The following is an 18,630-nucleotide window of genomic DNA, read 5'->3' as shown; positions in this document are numbered from 1 at the left end:
AAACGTTAGCGTGCTAGCTGATGATAGCATGTTCGCATGCTGCCTCAACAACCGATTTTATGGCCAACAAAAACCAGGTAACACGATGGCAAGTAGTTAGTCAGTTAACGTCACACACAGAAAACACTACCAACCAACGGATATTAATGGTCGTCCACGACGGAAAAACCTGTTCATATAAGCTTGTTTCTCCTTTAGTCAAATGCCCCCACTCAACGAGCTACATGACATGTGGGCTTCTCGCTAGCTAGCCAGGCATTTGTTGCTAACTAGCTAGCAAGCAAGAAAGCCAATGTCAATGTCAAAAACAGTAACTTAGCTAAAACTAGCAACATGCCTCTGACAGTTCCTACCGTTTCACTATTCAATACCTCCTGTTGAAACACAAAGAATGTAACAAAATCCTATTTGAATAGCTACGTAGCTAACTGACGAATTTTGCTCCCTTACCTCAGGGTCTTCTTCTTCTATAAAGTTTTATGGCAGACTACACCTATTGGCGTATTGCCGCCACCTACTGTACGGGGTATTGAAACAAAACAAAAATAATATATTCCATTGCGGGAAGGGGAGAGGGACCCGAGATAATACAAAATACAAAAATAAATCAAAACAACCATCCCACTCCTTCAGTCACATTGAAATCACATCCCTACACAGTCTCACGTGCCAGTGAGGACAGAGCATTCATCGACAGGATTCCTTGTAATGCCTCTGCAGAAAAGTTAATGAGTCCCAAAAAACGCTCAGCCGCACTCACAATGATGCCTACTTTCTCCAATTTCCTCTCCGTTTGCTCTGTGCAGTTGATAACCAAAGTAATAAACGCTACAAAGTCCACCTTCTTAACATGCAAAATGTCAGGGTTCCTCTGTTGACAAGGAACATCATAATAATATGCCATTTAGCAGACGCTTTTATCCAAAGCGACTTACAGTCATGCGTGCATACATTTTTGTGTATGGGTGGTCCCGGGGATCGAACCCACTACCTTGGCGTTACAAGCACCGTGCTCTACCAGCTGAGCTACAGAGGACCAATCATCTTGTGTCTCTACTCCTACTACCATTACTTCTTCAACTTCAAGCCTTTCTTCCACTCTTCTCAATGCCTCCGGATAGGAAACATTCTGGACAGCCCTTAATCTTGCCACCTCCATCTCCTTCACCCTAACAGGACACATCAGAAATTCGGGTGCATGTTCACCACCACAATTGCAGCATTTAGACTCAGCTGGCATATAATACTCCTCTCGTCTACATACACTTAACCAAATAATTTACATTTATCACACTGCATTGGATTGGGCACGAAGTCTCTCACAGGGAATCTCATATAACCCAAATACTTGTGAGAAGGGAGAGACTCATCAAAAAACAATAGAATGGATGGAGAGGGCTTCCGCACTCCATCTACCATGCGGGTCAGTCGTTGTGCACCAACCACTTGATCCAATTCTTCATGTATATCCTTTGCATTTACTTCTAGCGACACCCCAGAGATAACGCCTTTGATAGGCGCCCTGCTTCGAAGATCCACACACGACACATTCCAATCGGACATCTTCGAGGCGCAAAGCACGCTCCTCCTTCTGTTCCACAGAAACACACACACAAAAAATAAGCCCACTTATTTTAATTGACAACACCTTATCCAACACATCCACAATTTTAATAGAGACTTCAAACGGATCCAAAACCCTTATTCCAACCAAAAAAAAGACTAAGAACTAGGTTTGGATTTATTAGTTTCCACTAGCACTTTACTTCTCTTTTTTCCTTTTGCATTCGCCACCGTAATCGAATTCTTCTCACTCTCATCTCCACTTGACATGTCATCCGATTCAAACAGAACATTTGCTTCCGCCATTTTCCCAAACTCCTCCCCCCCCCACACACTTTTAAGAAGGCACACCTGTTAATTGAAATGCATTCCAGATGACTACCTCATGAAGCTGGTTGAGAGAATGGCAAGATTGTGCAAAGCTGTCATCAAGGCAAAGGGTGGCTATTTGAAGAATCTCAAATATAAAATATATTTTGATTTGTTTAACACTTTTTTGGTTACTACATGATTCCATATGTGTTATTTCATAGTTTTGATGTCTTCACTATTATTCTACAATGTAGAAAATAGTAAAAATAAAGAAAAACCCTTGAATGAGTAGGTGTTCTAAAACTTTTGACCGGTAGTGTATATATATATATATTTTTTTGTATACAAATAAATCAACAAATACCCTATCATCTAACCCTGCACTCACTAAAAACCCACCACCCTACTCCACTATTTAAATATATATTGTCCTACCTGAGGCCAACAGCCTGAAAGGACGGGACACCACCACTCAACACACCCTGTAACTCTTCTGACGTCAAGTCTCGTACACCCAAATACCTCTCTGCAGCTGCCACCACAACCTCAATTTTCGAAGACTTATGTTTTATCCCTGCAGTACAGTTGATAACCATTGCTATAAACACACACAAACAAAATCTTACTGAAGCATATATCAGTTGTTGGCCTATCCTTCTGTACTGGTACAGATCTACTACTCACGCCACTTCTCTCAGGATCCCTCCCCCTTGCCCCATCTTCCTCTACTTTATTCGCTGCCTCCGCATACGACAACCTCTTCACTACTCTAACCCTGGAAACCTCAATCTGCCTCTCTCGCACCGGACATTTCTGATCCCCAGCCCCATGGGTACCCCTACAATTAACACATACCACTACTTTCCCCAATGCCACATTTTCCTTTGTCTCATGCCCTTCTGCACATTTTTCTCACACCTAGGAACCTCCCTCTTACACACTGCTGCCAAATGCCCATAAGTTTGACACCTGTAACAACGTAATGTATTCGGCACAAAAGCTTGTACAGGATAACTGATATACCCTAACATCACTTTGTCGGGCAAAGACAACATCAAAACTCAAAAGAACAGACAATGACTCTCCTGTTTCACCACTCACGCCACCGTGTCTGTGTCGCACCAAACGACAAGCATCACAAACACTGTGAATCTTCCCTCTTCAGTTGGTCAACTTTCACATTTACCGCTACCCCAGTAATCACTCCTTTCAATGGCGTCCTTTTCTTGAGAGCAAAACAATTCACATCTCTTGTCCCCATTCATTTAATGCGGTGTGTCTGCTCCCTCTGACCAGCAAAAACACAAACATTTATCACAAGAACACTTCTGGTTACCTTCACCGATTCCACAGCACCTAAATCTGTTTTCTCCCACCCTGAAACCACAAATGGATCCTCCAAAAGGCAAGCGTTCACTTTTTCCAAAATATTCACTCCTACCGTCACAGACTCATCTTTATCCTAACCCCCGGTGCAAGCCTCGGGCTCTGAGAACTTCACCACACCTACCACCGCCCTTTCTCACTTCCATTTCTCCTCCTGTCTTCAATCCAGCTCACTCAGCTTACACTTTCTACCATTCTTCTTTAACAAAATATCTCCCTTTTCCCCGCCATTTTCAACCGATTCAAGCTCCCTCTCTTCCTCCCGCTCTCTCTTCGACCTCCTCTGCCTCTCTTTTTCCCTCCATTCCTCCTTCGTATTCCAAGTATACGTCTCCTTATGATAACACTGCACTTCTCTTGACATACAGTACATCTTGTTCTTGCCCTCCCAAGGGCAGCCATTTTCCCCTGGCTAATCCTTTCTCCTCAATCACTCTGAACTTGCAAAGAGAGGGGGTTGATCTCCAGCCCAGCTTGGTCTTCTACTTCTTCGGTATATTGGCAATCGCACAATTTAATGTGTATCCTGCCTCCTACTGTGCAGGATGGAAACAAGATTCACAAAAAACTAAACAAACAACAAAAAAACGACCAAACGACCAAACTACCAAACAATAAATGAACTAAACTAAATCAAACAACTTTTCTGTTATAAAATACAACAGATCTGATCCCTACACAGGCTCGAGGGGAACCTGGGAGGGCGGGTCTTCCGGCGCCAGTACTCCTCGCAAGTCTTCAGATGTAAAATCCTTAAGTCCCAAAAACTTTTCTGCCGCAGCCACAATAATGTCCAGTTTCTTAGACTTCTTTGAGACTTGTGTCATACAGTTTATAACTGTGGCAATGAACGCCACAAAATTCACCTTTTTAACACACAGGGTATCTTTTGACTGGCAGCAAACATTTACAACAGGCTGTTGTGTGTCCACTACCATATCTTTACTAGCATCACTTGTTTTCTCAATTATTTTAATCACCTCCGCATAAGAGATTAAATTGACCACTCTAACTTTTGCCACTTCAATCTCCTTCACCCTTACAGAGCACTCCAGGAACTCGGGATCATGATCCCCACCACAATTGCAACACCGTCATCCTTTAACACATAGTTTTTCAGTATACTCTGTCTGTCTGCACATACTTGAAACAAGGCCAAATCCTTTACAATTCTTACATTGCAATGGTTTGGGAACGAAAGCTCTTACAGCGTATCTTACATAACCAAGCTTCACATGCTTAGGTATTTGCTCTTCATCAAAAAACAACAGGACCAACAGACTTTCTTATTTTTCTCCATTCACCCAGCGGGTCAGACGCCGGTCACCAACCACACCAGGAATTCTCTTCAGGTATTCAACCTGAACATACGTAGTCACCCCTGACATGACTCTGATGGGTGCTCTACTCTGAAGTTCAAAACACAAAACTTATGTTGTCCGGATTCTTTTGAGGCTCACTGCAATCTTCCTCTGTTCTTCAGAAATACAATTAATCAAAATAAGACCACTCTGACAGACTCCACTTTTCCCAGCGCATACTTCACCATTTTCAACACCTCAAACGGGTCTCCCACATATGCATCCTTACTCAACAAAAGCATCCCAACAAGAAGTGATTCATTATCATTCATACACGTATCTTGCACTCCATTTTTAGACAATTTCCTTTTTGTTCAAGTTTTCTATACTCCTGTTATCCATTCAGAACATTCGTCTTCACCGACTTTGCTCAACGCGCTGTTTGATTCGAACTCAGCATCCCCTTCTGCTATCTTTCTTATTTTTTATTTTATTTTTTATTTTTTAGGGGGTAGATCAGCTTTAATATTGCAGATCGATTGTAGCTTCCATCAATATAATTGTCTGCATCACTTCCTATCCCCCATTTTTGCAAATATACAGTTGAAGTCGGAAGTTTACATACACTTACAATTGGTAACACACTACGCCATGAAGGACTGAAATCCTGCAGCGGCCGCAAGATCCCCCTGCTCAAGAAAGAAATGGGTGTCGCATGCAGCAGCAGGAGGAGGAGGTCGTCGGGTAAGCTTGGCTTTATACATAGCTTGGCTTTGTCGAGTAAGGCTTAAAACTATGTATTTTGATTGTAGTTAGGTATTGTAGGTAGGTATCGTGGGTTGTTGTAGGTAGTTATTGTATGTAATTATTGTAGGTTAAGTATTGTATTCGGCGGTGCCGGGTGTAGCACGAAGCTAGCTAGCTAGCTAACTCACCACCTGGACTAGCTGGCGAGTGGCTATTAGCAACGGTATAGTTGTTTCACGCCTGAGAGTGCCTATAATTACGCCAGCTGGCTGCCTACAATAATTACATACAATAATTGCCTACCATTCAGCTGTTTTCTAACCTCATTGTCTGAACCGTTAACGTTAGGTAGCAAGTGGCTACTGCGCTTGAAAATTAGCAAGCTTGTTGCAACCTGGATAGCTACTTGTAAACAATAGCTGGAACGACCGAGCGAACAGTCGCGAACTGGCTGAGTCAATTCAGTGGCTAGCTTTGCACTTGGCTAGCTAACACTAGCTGCTAGGGGTAAGTCATAACCTACACTTGTGTTTTTTTTTTTTTTACATATTGATAGCCCGAGTCGCTCAAGGAATTCGGGACATGGGTGACTAGCTAACATTAGTTTGGCTCTCTCTGTGTGTTCGTGCCGTGTGTTATGACGAGGTGCCCGGACGTTTTCACTGAATAATACTGCACCTAGTTAGCTAGCTGAATAAACTGGGTTAGTCTATTCCTAGAAAACATTGAACCGCTGTAGTTTACAACAATTATAGTTTCTGAGGTGGAAGTTGGGAGAGTTACATTTGGGAGTTGTGGCTCTCTCCTTTCCCAGATGTTTAGTTCATTTTATTCCGATCTCCTCTGCATTATTGTAGCCATCTGCTGTAGCCTGTCAACTATGCCTCTGCCTATCCCTGTTCTCTCCTCTCCGCACAGGCTACACAAACGCCTCACACCGCGTGGCTGCTGCCTCTCTAACCTGGTGGTCCCTGCACGCACCACACACCTGGAGTTCCAGGTCTCAGGCAGCCTCTGGAACTGCCGTTCTGCTGCCAACAAGGCTGACTTCATCCCAGCCTATGCTACCCTCCAGTCCCTCGACTTCCTGGCGCTGACGGAAACATGGATTACCACTGAAAACACTGCTACTCCTACTGCTCTCTCTTCGTCTGACCATGTGTTCTCGCATACCCGAGAGCATCTGGTCAGAGGGGTGGTGGCACAGGAATCCTCATCTCTCCCAAGTGGACATTCTCAATTTTTCCCCTAACCCATCTGTCTATCTCCTCATTTGAATTCCATGCTGTCACAGTCACTAGCCCATTTAAGCTTAATATCCTTGTCATCTATCGCCCTCCAGGTTCCCTTGGAGAGTTCATCAATGAGCTTGACGCCTTGATAAGTTCCTTTCCTGAGGATGGCTCACCCCTCACAGTTTTGGGGGATTTCAACCTCCCTACGTCTACATTTGACTCATTTCTCTCTGCCTCCTTGTCACGATCGTCTATAAAGGGAGCAGACCAATACGCAGCGCGTTGAGTGAACATGATGACTTTAATAAAGAAAGCACGTAACTACAAAACAAAAGACGATAGTGAAGTCCAACAGTGACAAAATACTGAACCTGGAACAAAAACCCACAAACACAAGGTGAAAACAGACAGTATAAATATGGCTCCCAATCAGAGATAACGAGCCGACAGCTGACACTCGTTACCTCCGATTGGGAGTCACTGACCAAACACGGAAACAAAACCAAAACCAAACACAACAAATGAACACACCCTATACCCAACACACCCAAATGAATACACCCTGGCTCAAACAACACAGTCCCGGAGCCAGAGCGTGACAGTACCCCCCCCTAAAGGCGCGGACTGCGACCGCGCCTCAATACGGGCTAAACAAGGGAGGGCTGGGCGGGCATACCTCTTCGGCGGTGGTTCTGGCTCTGGTCGTGGTCCCCACCCCACCATAGTCACTACCCGCTTTCGTAGCCTCCTCCAACTGACCCCCACCGGATTAAGGGGCAGCACCGGACTAAGAGGCAGCACCGGACTAAGGGGCAGCACCGGACTAAGGGGCAGCACCGGACTAAGGGGCAGCACCAGACTAAGGGGCAGCACCGGACTAAGGGGCAGTACCGGACTAAGGGGCAGCACCAGGATAAGGGGCAGCACCGTACTCAATGGCGGATCCTGGCTGGCTGGCTCTGGCGGATCCTGGCTGGACGGCTCATGGCTGGCTGAAGGATCTGGCTGCTCATGGCTGGCTGACGGATCTGGCTGCTCATGGCTGGCTGACGGATCTGGCTGCTCATGGCTGGCCGACGGATCTGGCTGCTCATGGCTGGCCGACGGATCTGGCTGCTCATGGCTGGCTGAAGGATCTGGCTGCTCATGGCTGGCTGACGGATCTGGCTGCTCATGGCTGGCTGACGGATCTGGCTGCTCATGGCTGGCCGACGGATCTGGCTGCTCATGGCTGGCCGACGGATCTGGCTGCTCATGGCTGGCTGACGGATCTGGCTGATCCTGTCTGGCCGAAGGCTCTGACTGATCCTGTCTGGCGGAAGGCTCTGGCTGATCCTGTCTGGCGGAAGGCTCTGGCCGATCCTGTCTGGCGGAAGGCTCTGGCTGATCCTGTCTGGCGGAAGGCTCTGGCTGATCCTGTCTGGCGGAAGGCTCTAGCGGCTCCTGTCTGGCGGAAGGCTTTAGCGGCTCCAGTCTGGCGGACGGCTCTGAAGGCTCATGGCAGACGGGCGGCTTATGCAGCGCTTGGCAGACGGACAGTTCAGACGGCGTTGGGCAGACAGGCAGTTCAGGCGCCGTTGGGCAGACGGGCAGTTCAAGCGCCGTTGGGCAGACGGGCAGTTCAGGCGCCGTTGGGCAGACGGGCAGTTCAGGCGCCGTTGGGCAGACGGCCGACTCTGGCCGGCCGAGACGCACTATAGGCCTGGTGCGTGGTGCCGGAACTGGTGGTCCCGGGCTGAGGACACGCATCTCAGGGCTAGTGCGGGGAGTAGCAACAGGGCATGCTGGACCCTGGGGACGCACATAAGGCCTAGTGCGTGGTGCCGGAACTGGTGGTCCCGGGCTGAGGACACGCATCTAAGGGCTAGTGCGGGGAGTAGCAACAGGGCATGCTGGACCCTGGGGACGCACATAAGGCCTAGTGCGTGGTGCCGGAACTGGTGGTCCCGGGCTGAGGACACGCATCTCAGGGCTAGTGCGGGGAGTAGCAACAGGGCATGCTGGACCCTGGGGACGCACATAAGGCCTAGTGCGTGGTGCCGGAACTGGTGGTCCCGGGCTGAGGACACGCATCTCAGGGCTAGTGCGGGGAGCAGCAACAGGCCGGACCGTGCTGGCGACGCGCACCGTAGGTTTGGTGCGAGTGGCAGGAACAGGCCGGGTCGGGCTGGCGACGCGCACCGTAGGCTTGGTGCGGGTGGCAGGAACAGGCCGGGCTGGGCTGGCGACGCACACCGTAGACTTGGTGCGGGTGGCAGGAACAGGCCGGACCGGGCTGGCGACGCACACCGTAGACTTGGTGCGGGTTGCAGGAACAGGCCGGACCGGGCTGGCGACGCACACCGTAGACTTGGTGCGGGTGGCAGGAACAGGCCGGACCGGGCTGGCGACGCACACCGTAGACTTGGTGCGGGTTGCAGGAACAGGCCGGACCGGGCTGGCGACGCGCACCGTAGACATGGTGCGGGTGGCAGGAACAGGCCGGACCGGGCTGGCGACGCACACCGTGGGCCTGATGCGTGGAGTAGGAACAGGCCGGTCCGTACTGGGAACACACACCACTGGCTTTAACTGGGGATCAGGAACGGGCCGGACCGGACTGGTAACACACATCAGTCTCTCACGCCGTGCCGCAACAACTTCCCTTCCTCTACTCGCCAATGGCTCCCGTAATCCGATAGCCTTCTCTCCACGTCTCTCTGTGGCAGCCTCCTGCTGCCCAGCCGCCCAAGCCATGTGCCCCCCCCAAAAAACTTTTTGGGGTTGCCTCTCGTCCCTCCGACGATGGCCCTGCCGACGCCGTTGTTCCTCTCTCCGTCGCCTCTCCACTGTCTCGCTCCATGGACGGCGATCCATCCCCTCCAGGATTTCCTCCCAAGTCCAGGACCCTTTTCCGTCCAAAATCTCCTCCCATGTCCAGACCTTTGGAGCTGGGTCCTGTTGCCGCTTGACACGCTGCTTGGTCCTCTTATGGTGGGTTTTTCTGTCACGATCGTCTATAAAGGGAGCAGACCAATACGCAGCGCGTTGAGTGAACATGATGACTTTAATAAAGAAAGCACGTAACTACAAAACAAAAGACGATAGTGAAGTCCAACAGTGACAAAATACTGAACCTGGAACAAAAACCCACAAACACAAGGTGAAAACAGACAGTATAAATATGGCTCCCAATCAGAGATAACGAGCCGACAGCTGACACTCGTTACCTCCGATTGGGAGTCACTGACCAAACACGGAAACAAAACCAAAACCAAACACAACAAATGAACACACCCTATACCCAACACACCCAAATGAATACACCCTGGCTCAAACAACACAGTCCCGGAGCCAGAGCGTGACACTCCTTCTTTCCACTCCTCTCCTCTTTTGACCTCACCCTCTCACCGTCCCCCCCCCTACTCACAAGGCAGGCAATACGCTTGACCTCATCTTTACTAGATGCTGCTCTTCTACTAATCTCACTGCAACTCCCCTCCATGTCTCCGACCACTACTTTGTATCCTTTTCTCTCTCGCTCTCCTCCAACACTACTCACTCTGCCCCTACACAGATGGTTATGCGCCGCCGCAACCTTCGCTCTCTCTCTCCCACTACTCTCTCCTCTTCCATCCTATCATCTCTTCCCTCTGCTCAATCCTTCTCCCTCCAATCTCCTGATTCTGCCTCCTCAACCCTCCTCTCCTCCCTTTCTGCATCCTTTGACTCTCTGTGTCCCCTATCCTCCCGGCCGGCTCGGTCCTCCCCTCCAGCTCCGTGGCTTGATGACTCATTGCGAGCTCACAGAACAGAGCTCCGGGCAGCGGAGCGGAAATGGAAGAAAACTAAACTCCCTGCCGACCTGGCATCTTTTCACTCCCTCCTCTCTACATTTTCTTCATCTGTTTCTGCTGCTAAGGCCACTTTCTACCACTCTAAATTCCAAGCATCTGCCTCTAACCCTAGGAAGCTCTTTGCCACATTCTCCTCCCTGCTGAATCCTCCTCCCCCCCCCCCCCCCCCCCCCCTCCTCTCTCTCTGTGGATGACTTCGTCAACCACTTTGAAAAGAAGGTTGACGACATCCGATCTTCGTTTGTTAAGTCTAATGACACTGCTGGTCCTGCTCACACTGCCCTACCCTATTCTTTGACTTCTTTCTCCCCTCTCTCTCCAGATAAAATCTTGCGACTTGTGACTGCAGGCCGCCCAACAACCTGCCCGCTTGACCCCATCCCCTCCTCTCTTCTCCAGACCATCTCCGGTGATCTTCTCCCCTACCTCACCTCGCTGATCAACTCATCCTTGACCGCTGGCTATGTCCCTTCCGTCTTCAAGAGAGCGAGAGTTGCACCCCTTCTCAAAAAACCAACACTCGATCCCACTGATGTCAACAACTACAGACCAGTATCCCTTCTTTCTTTTCTTTCCAAAACTATTGAGCGTGCCGTCTTTAGCCAACTCTCTTGCTATCTCTCTCAGAATGACCTTCTTGATCCAAACCAGTCAGGTTTCAGGACTGGTCATTCAACTGAGACTGCTCTTCTCTGTGTCACGGAGGCTCTCCGCACTGCTAAAGCTAACTCTCTCTCCTCTGCTCTTGTCCTTCTAGACCTGTCTGCTGCCTTTGATACTGTGAACCATCAGATCCTCCTCTCCACCCTCTCCGAGCTGGGCATCTCCGGCGCGGCTCACTCCTGGATTGCGTCCTACCTGACCGGTCGCTCCTACCAAGTGGCGTGGCGAGAAGCTGTCTCCGCACCACGTGCTCTCACCACTGGTGTCCCCCAGGGCTCAGTTCTAGGCCCTCTCCTATTCTCCCTATACACCAAGTCACTTGGCTCTGTCATATCCTCACATGGCCTCTCCTATCATTGCTACGCTGATGATACACAACTAATCTTCTCCTTTCCCCCTTCTGATAACCAGGTGGCGAATCGCATCTCTGCATGTCTGGCAGACATATCAGTATGGATGACGGATCACCACCTCAAGCTGAACCTTGGCAAGACGGAGCTGCTCTTCCTCCCGGGGAAGGACTGCCCGTTCCATGATCTCGCCATCACGGTTGACAACTCCGTTGTGTCCTCCTCCCAGAGTGCGAAGAGCCTTGGCGTGACCCTGGACAACACCCTGTTGTTCTCCGCTAACATCAAGGTGGTGACCCGATCCTGCAGGTTCATGCTCTACAACATTCAGAGAGTACGACCCTGCCTTACACAGGAAGCGGCACAGGTCCTAATCCAGGCACTTGTCATCTCCCGTCTGGATTACTGCAACTCGCTGTTGGCTGGGCTCCCTGCCTGTGCCATTAAACCCCTACAACTCATCCAGAATGCCGCAGCCCGTCTGGTGTTCAACCTTCCCAAGTTCTCTCACGTCACCCCGCTCCTCCGCACACTCCACTGGCTTCCAGTTGAAGCTTGCATCTGTTACAAGACCATGGTGCTTGCCTATGGAGCTGTGAGGGGAACGGCACCTCTGTACCTTCAGGCTCTGATCAGTCCCTACACCCAAACGAGGGCATTGCGTTCATCCACCTCTGGCCTGCTGGCTCCCCTTCCTCTGCGGAAGCATAGTTCCCGCTCAGCCCAGTCAAAACTGTTCGCTGCTCTGGCACCCCAATGGTGGAACAAGCTCCCTCACGACGCCAGGACAGCGGAGTCACTCACCACCTTCCGGAGACATTTGAAACCCCACCTCTTTAAGGAATACCTGGGATAGGCTAAAGTAATCCTTCTACCCCCCCGCCCCCCCCCCCCCCCCATAAAAAAATAAAAAAATAAAAACATTTTTTAAAGTGGTTATCCCACTGGCTATAGGGTGAATGCACCAACTTGTAAGTCGCTCTGGATAAGAGCGTCTGCTAAATGATGTAAATGTAACTTAAGTTGGAGTCATTAAAACTCATTTTTCAACCGCTCCACAAATGTCTTGTTAACAAACTATAGTTTTGGCAAGTCGGTTAGGATATCTTAACATTTCAAGCAGACCACCATAGTCCCCGTGCCCAAGGACACTAAGATAACCTGCCTAAATGACTACCGACCCGTAGCACTGACGTCTGTAGCCATGAAGTGCTTTGAAAGGCTGGTCATGGCTCACATCAACACCATTATCCCAGAAACCCTAGACCCACTCCAATTTGCATACCGCCCCAACAGATCCACAGATGATGCAATCTCTATTGCACTCCACACTGCCCTTTCCCACCTGGACAAGAGGAACACCTACGTGAGAATGCTATTCATTGACTATAGCTCAGCATTCAACACCATAGTGCCCTCAAAGCTCATCACTAAGCTAAGGATCCTGGGACTAAACACCTCCCTCTGCAACTGGATCCTGGACTTCCTGACAGGCCGCCCCCAGGTGGTAAGGGTAGGTAACAACACATCTGCCACACTGATCCTCAACACGGGGGCCCCTCAGGGGTGCGTGCTCAGTCCCCTCCTGTACTCCCTGTTCACCCATGACTGCATTGCCAGGCACGACTCCAACACCATCATTAAGTTTGCCGATGACACAACAGTGGTAGGCCTGATCACCGACAACGATGAGACAGCCTATAGGGAGGAGGTCAGAGACCTGGCGGTGTGGTGCCAGGATAACAACCTCTCCCTCAACGTGACCAAGACAAAGGAGATGATTGTGGACTACAGGAAAAAAAAAGAGGACTGAGCACGCCCCCATTCTCATCGACGGGGCTGTAGTGGAACAGGTTGAGAGCTTCAAGTTCCTTGGTGTCCACATCACCAACGAACTATCATGGTCCAAACACACCAAGACAGTCGTGAAGAGGGCATGACAAAGCCTATTCCCCCTCAGGAGACTGAAAAGATTCGGCATGGGTCCTCAGATCCTCCAAAAAATTATACAGCTGCACCATCGAGAGCATCCTGACTGGTTACATCACCGCCTGGTATGGCAACTGCTTGGCCTCCGACCGCAAGGCACTACAGGGGGTAGTGCGTACGGCCCAGTACATCACTGGGGCCAAGCTTCCTGCCATCCAGGACCTCTATACCAGGCGGTGTCAGAGGAAGGCCCTCAAAATTGTCAAAGACTCCAGCCAACCTAGTCATAGACTGTTCTCTCTGCTACCGCACGGCAAACGGTACCGGAGTGCCAAGTCTAGGTCCAAAAGAATTCTCAACAGCTTCTACCCCCAAGCCATAAGACTCCTGAACAGCTAATCATGGCTACCTGGACTATTTGCACTGCCCCCCCACCCCATCTTTTTACGCTGCTGCTACTCTGTTAATTATTTATGCATAGTCACTTTAACTCTACCTACATGTACATATTACTTCAACTACCTCAACCAGCCGGTGCCCCCGCACATTGACTCTGCACCGGTACCCCCCTGTATATATAGCCTCCCTACTGTTATTTTATTTTACTTCTGCTCTTTTTTTTCTCAACACTTTGTTGTTGTTTTATTTTACTTTTTTATTAAAAATAAATGCACTGTTGGTTAAGGGCTGTAAGTAAGCATTTCACTGTAATGTCTGCACCTGTTGTATTCGGCGCATGTGGCCAATAAAATGTGATGTGATTTGATTTGATTTGATTTGATCTACTTTGTGCATGACACAAGTAATTTGTTTACAGACAGATTATTTCACTTATAATTCAATGTATCACAATTCCAGTGGGTCAGAAGTTTACATACACTAAGTTGACTGTGCCTTTAAACAGCTTTGAAAATTCCAGAAAACGATCTCATGGCTTTAGAAGCTTCTGATAGGCTAATTGACAACATTTGAGTCAATTGGAGGTGTACCTGTGGATGTATTTCAAGGCCTACCTTCAAACTCAGGGCCTCTTTGTTTGACATCATGGGAAAAGCAAAATAAATCAGCCAAGACCTCAGATCTTTTTTTAGACCTCCACAAGTCTGGTTCACACTTGAGAGCAATTTCCAAACGCCTGAAGGTACCACGTTCATCTGTACAAACAATAGTACGCAAGTATAAACACCATGGGACCACGCAGCCGTCATACCGCTCAGGAAGGTAACCTGCCCAGGGACTGCGGTGGAAAATTAGCCGGCTGGCTAAAACCGGCACTTTTACTGAAACGTTGATTAATGTGCACTGTCCCTGTAAAAATAAACTCAAACTCAAACTCAAGGTGACGCGTTCTGTCTCCTAGAGATTAACGTATTTTGGTGTGAAAAGTGCTAATCAATCCCAGAACAACAGCAAAGGACCTTGTGAAGATGCTGGAGGAAACAGGTACAAAAGTATCTATGTCCACAGTAAAACAAGTCCTATATCAACATAACCTGAAAGGCCGCTCAGCAAGGAAGAAGCCACTGCTCCAAAACTGCCATAAAAAAGCCAGACTGCGGTTTGCAACTGCACATGGGGACAAAGATCGCACTTTTTGGAGAAATGTCCTCTGGTCTGATGAAACAAAAATAGAACTGTTTGGACATAATGACCATTGTTATGTTTGGAGGAAAAAGGGGGTGCTTGCAAGCCGAAGAACACTATCCCAACCGTGAAGCATGGGTGTGGTAGCACCATGCTGTGGGGGTGCTTTGCTGCAGGAGGGACTGGTGCACTTCACAAAATAGATGGCATCATAAGGAAGGAAAATGATGTGGATATATTGAAGCAAAATCTCAAGACATCATTCAGGAAGTTAAAGCTTGGTCTTAAATGGGTCTTCCAAATGGACAATGACCCCAAGCATACTTCCAAAGTTGTGGCAAGGGTTTTGCCACCAAATACTAAGTCATGTTTTGCAGAGGTGTCAAATACTTATTTCCCTCATTAAAATGCAAATCAATTTATAACATTTTTGACATGCGTTTTTCTGGATTTTTTTGTTGTTATTCTGTCTCTCACTGTTCAAATAAACCTACCATTAAAATTATAGACTGATCATTTCTTTGTCAGTGGGCAAACGTACAAAATCAGCAGGGGATCAAATATTTTTTCCCTCACTGTATATACATATTCGTATTTTTTTAAATATATTTTCCTTAATTACTTTCTAACCCTACCACCCCTCTCCTAATTGGAGTAAACTAGCGAACAACAACGCTTAGGCCTCTACTTCCAGCTTATACGTACTATATACATTTTATGGACACAGTCTATTTTACAATAGTTCTATTTTGTTTGTTTTTACTCCTGTCCTTCCTCTACCCTCAACCTCTCCCATCTGTTTCTGATGTCCATCCGGTTTGATTTCTATTTGCCATATCTTTCAAACTGTGCTCTTTCACAAAAGTTCTTAACCTATAACCTATATACGTTTTACGGACACAGTATGTTTTACATTAGTTTTGTTGTTGTTATTAGTTGTTATTAGTCCTAACCTTCAGCTCCATTCAACCCCTCCCATCTATCTCTTAACACCATCCATATTGGATTTCTATTTACCATTTATTTTTCAGCTGTGCTATGATGTTTCACAAAAGTTCTTAACCTTTCTATTCTCATTGTTTCAGATTCTCATTGTTTCAGATTGTAAATTGAAAATAAACATTTTTGCTAAAAGTATTATTATATTATTGATTGATTGCCTATGACTTTTCAGATCACCCAGTAGTGCTATCTGCAGGGTTAGCTACAGGTAAATATTGCAATTCTTCAGCCATTCCTGGACCTGTGACCAAAAATAAGCTACATATGGACAGTACCAAAACAAATTATCTAATGATTCTGTCTCTGCACAGCAAAATCTGCGGAGCTGGGAAGGTTGTATCCCCATATAAATAACATTCTATTGGTTGCAAGAATTTTGTCTGATAATTTTTTTTGAAAAATTCTAAATTTTGAATCCAGTGTCGTTTTGAGTATCAGCTCATAAACCATGTGACATGGAATCGGTACGTAAAAAATCTCTTCCCAACTATTTTGTAATCTATATGGCACGGCTGTCAATTTTTTGGTCTATAAATGAAACTGGTATACTTTTTTATTGATAACAATTTTCTTTAACCAATTATGGTCTTTAATGCAGGGCCGACAGACAAGTTCCTTACTTTTTCCCCCTTCCACTTTCCTCTTCCATTTTTGCGGGAATGCTGCAATTATGTGGTTGCAATTTTGGGTAGAGCAGTCATTTCCATATGTTTTTGTTAGCTGCATGTCTGACATAACTCCACCAGTCCTACCTATTATATAATTTACGAAGATTATACCTTTTAAAATTTTTTTTTCAAAGAATCATGTTTTTTTTAAATCAATTAGTATATTTGAGTTTAACCACAATATTTGTTGTATTATTTGTTCTGTCGTTTCTGCTGGATGAAATTGAAATCGCAACCAAATGTCTATGGCTTGTTTTAGAAATAGTGATATTTGGGAGATTATTTCCTTTTCAAATAACTGAAAGTGAGAGGTTGTAATCTGAATAAAGGGAAAAAGGCCATTCTTGAACATAGGGTGAGACATTTTTACTAATTTGCTAGAGAACCAGTTCGGATTTAAGTATAACTTTTGTATGACTGAAGCCTTTAGTGAGAGGTCTAATGCTTTAATATGTAATCATTTCTGCCCTCCGAATTCATATCCATTATATAAATAGGCCCATTTAATTTTATCTGGCTTGCCATTCCAAATAAAATGGAATCTTTTTTTCTCATATAATTAAAACAACTGTTTGCTAGGCATAGGCAAGACCATAAGCAAATAGGTAAACTGGGATATTACTAAAGAGTTAATCAGGGTGATTTTTCCATAAATAGACAGGTATTTACCTTTCCATGGTAGCAAGATCTTATCTATTTTTGCTAACTTTCTATTAAAATGTATTGGAGTGAGATTATTTATTTATTTCGGGAAATGTATACCGAGTATATCCACATCACCATCAGACCATTTTATTGGTAAACTACACAGTAATGTAAAATATGTATTTTTTTTGTGATCCAATACGTAATATAGTACACTTATAATAATTTGGTTGTAACCCAGAGAGGTTAGAACATTTATCTAGATCCTCTATGAGGCTGTGGAGGAATCCAAGTAGTGGATTTAAAAGGAAACATGAATCATCAGCGTACAATGACACCTTTGTATTTAAGCCCTGGATTTCTAATCCCTTGATATTATTGTTGGATCCGATTTTAATAGCTAACATCTCGATGGCAATAATAAATAGATATGCCGATAGTGGAATACCTTGTTTTACTCCTCTTGACAGTTTAAAACTTTCTGAGAAATAGCTATTATTTATTATTTTACACCTAGGGTTACTATACATGATTTTAACCCATTTTATAAGAGATTCTCCAAAATTGAAATGTTCCAGGCATTTATATATAAACTCCAGTCGTACTTTATCAAAAGCCTTTTCAAAAGTGAGCTATGAATACCAGGCCTGGTTTCCCAGATTTTTCATAGTGTTCTATTGTTTCCAGTACATGCCATCTTACATCAGGGTCTTCTTCTTCTGCTTCTTCTTCTTCTTCTTCTTCTTCTTCTTCTTCTTCTTCTTCTTCTTCTTCTTCTTCTTCTTTTTCATCTTCATTGTGATTGGGTTGGCGGATCGCATTCAACCTTTAAGGTGCATACACCACCACCAACTGTACTGGAGTGTGAGGCCAGTAATGGCCTACCTATATTAAAGTATCTTCATTATTCCTGTTCCTCTAAGAAAGTGAAATAGAGCCCTAGACACTACTTCCCTTCCCTTTCCTCCCCCCACCAATGTTCCCTCTAAACTGCAGGTGCAGTTCCCCGGGACTGCCACGCAGAAGAAACCACGCAGAGAACCACAAGATTGAACTTCACTCAACTTTTGTCTCGCTCGTAGATTGACGGCTCGGACCAAGGTGCAGCGTGGTAGGCGAACATATTTATTCAAAAAATGAACAAAGATCAAACAACAAAATACACACGAACGTAAAGTACTGCAGGCTACAAAGCCACTACACAAAAGCAAGATCCCACAAACTAAGGTGGGAAAACAGGCTGCCTAAGTATGATCCCCAATCAGAGACAACGATAGACAGCTGCCTCTGATTGGGAAACCATACCCGGCCAACAAAGAAATAGACAAACTAGAATGCCCACCCAAATCACACCCTGACCTAACCAAAATAGAGAATAAAAGGGATCTCTAAGGTCAGGGCGTGACAAC

General features: G+C 46.5%; 1 protein-coding gene across 5 annotated transcripts in view; it reads right to left on the bottom strand.

Annotated features, from left to right (window-relative positions):
• Window positions 1-495, bottom strand: part of nap1l4a (nucleosome assembly protein 1-like 4a) — a 52,940-nt gene extending 52,445 nt beyond the window's left edge. Inside the window, exon 1 of one of the 5 annotated variants that reach the window (XM_084168317.1) lies at window positions 451-495. The gene's annotated coding sequence lies outside the window, so the exon portion shown is untranslated. The other 4 variants (XM_084168315.1, XM_084168318.1, XM_084168314.1 and 1 more) reach the window with 4 other exon arrangements.
• Window positions 496-18,630: the final 18,135 nt, after the last annotated feature.

Source organism: Coregonus lavaretus, assembly GCF_964263955.1.
Source record: "Coregonus lavaretus genome assembly, chromosome: 9".
Lineage (NCBI taxonomy): Eukaryota > Metazoa > Chordata > Actinopteri > Salmoniformes > Salmonidae > Coregonus > Coregonus lavaretus.
This window is presented reverse-complemented; position numbering and strand designations above follow the sequence as displayed.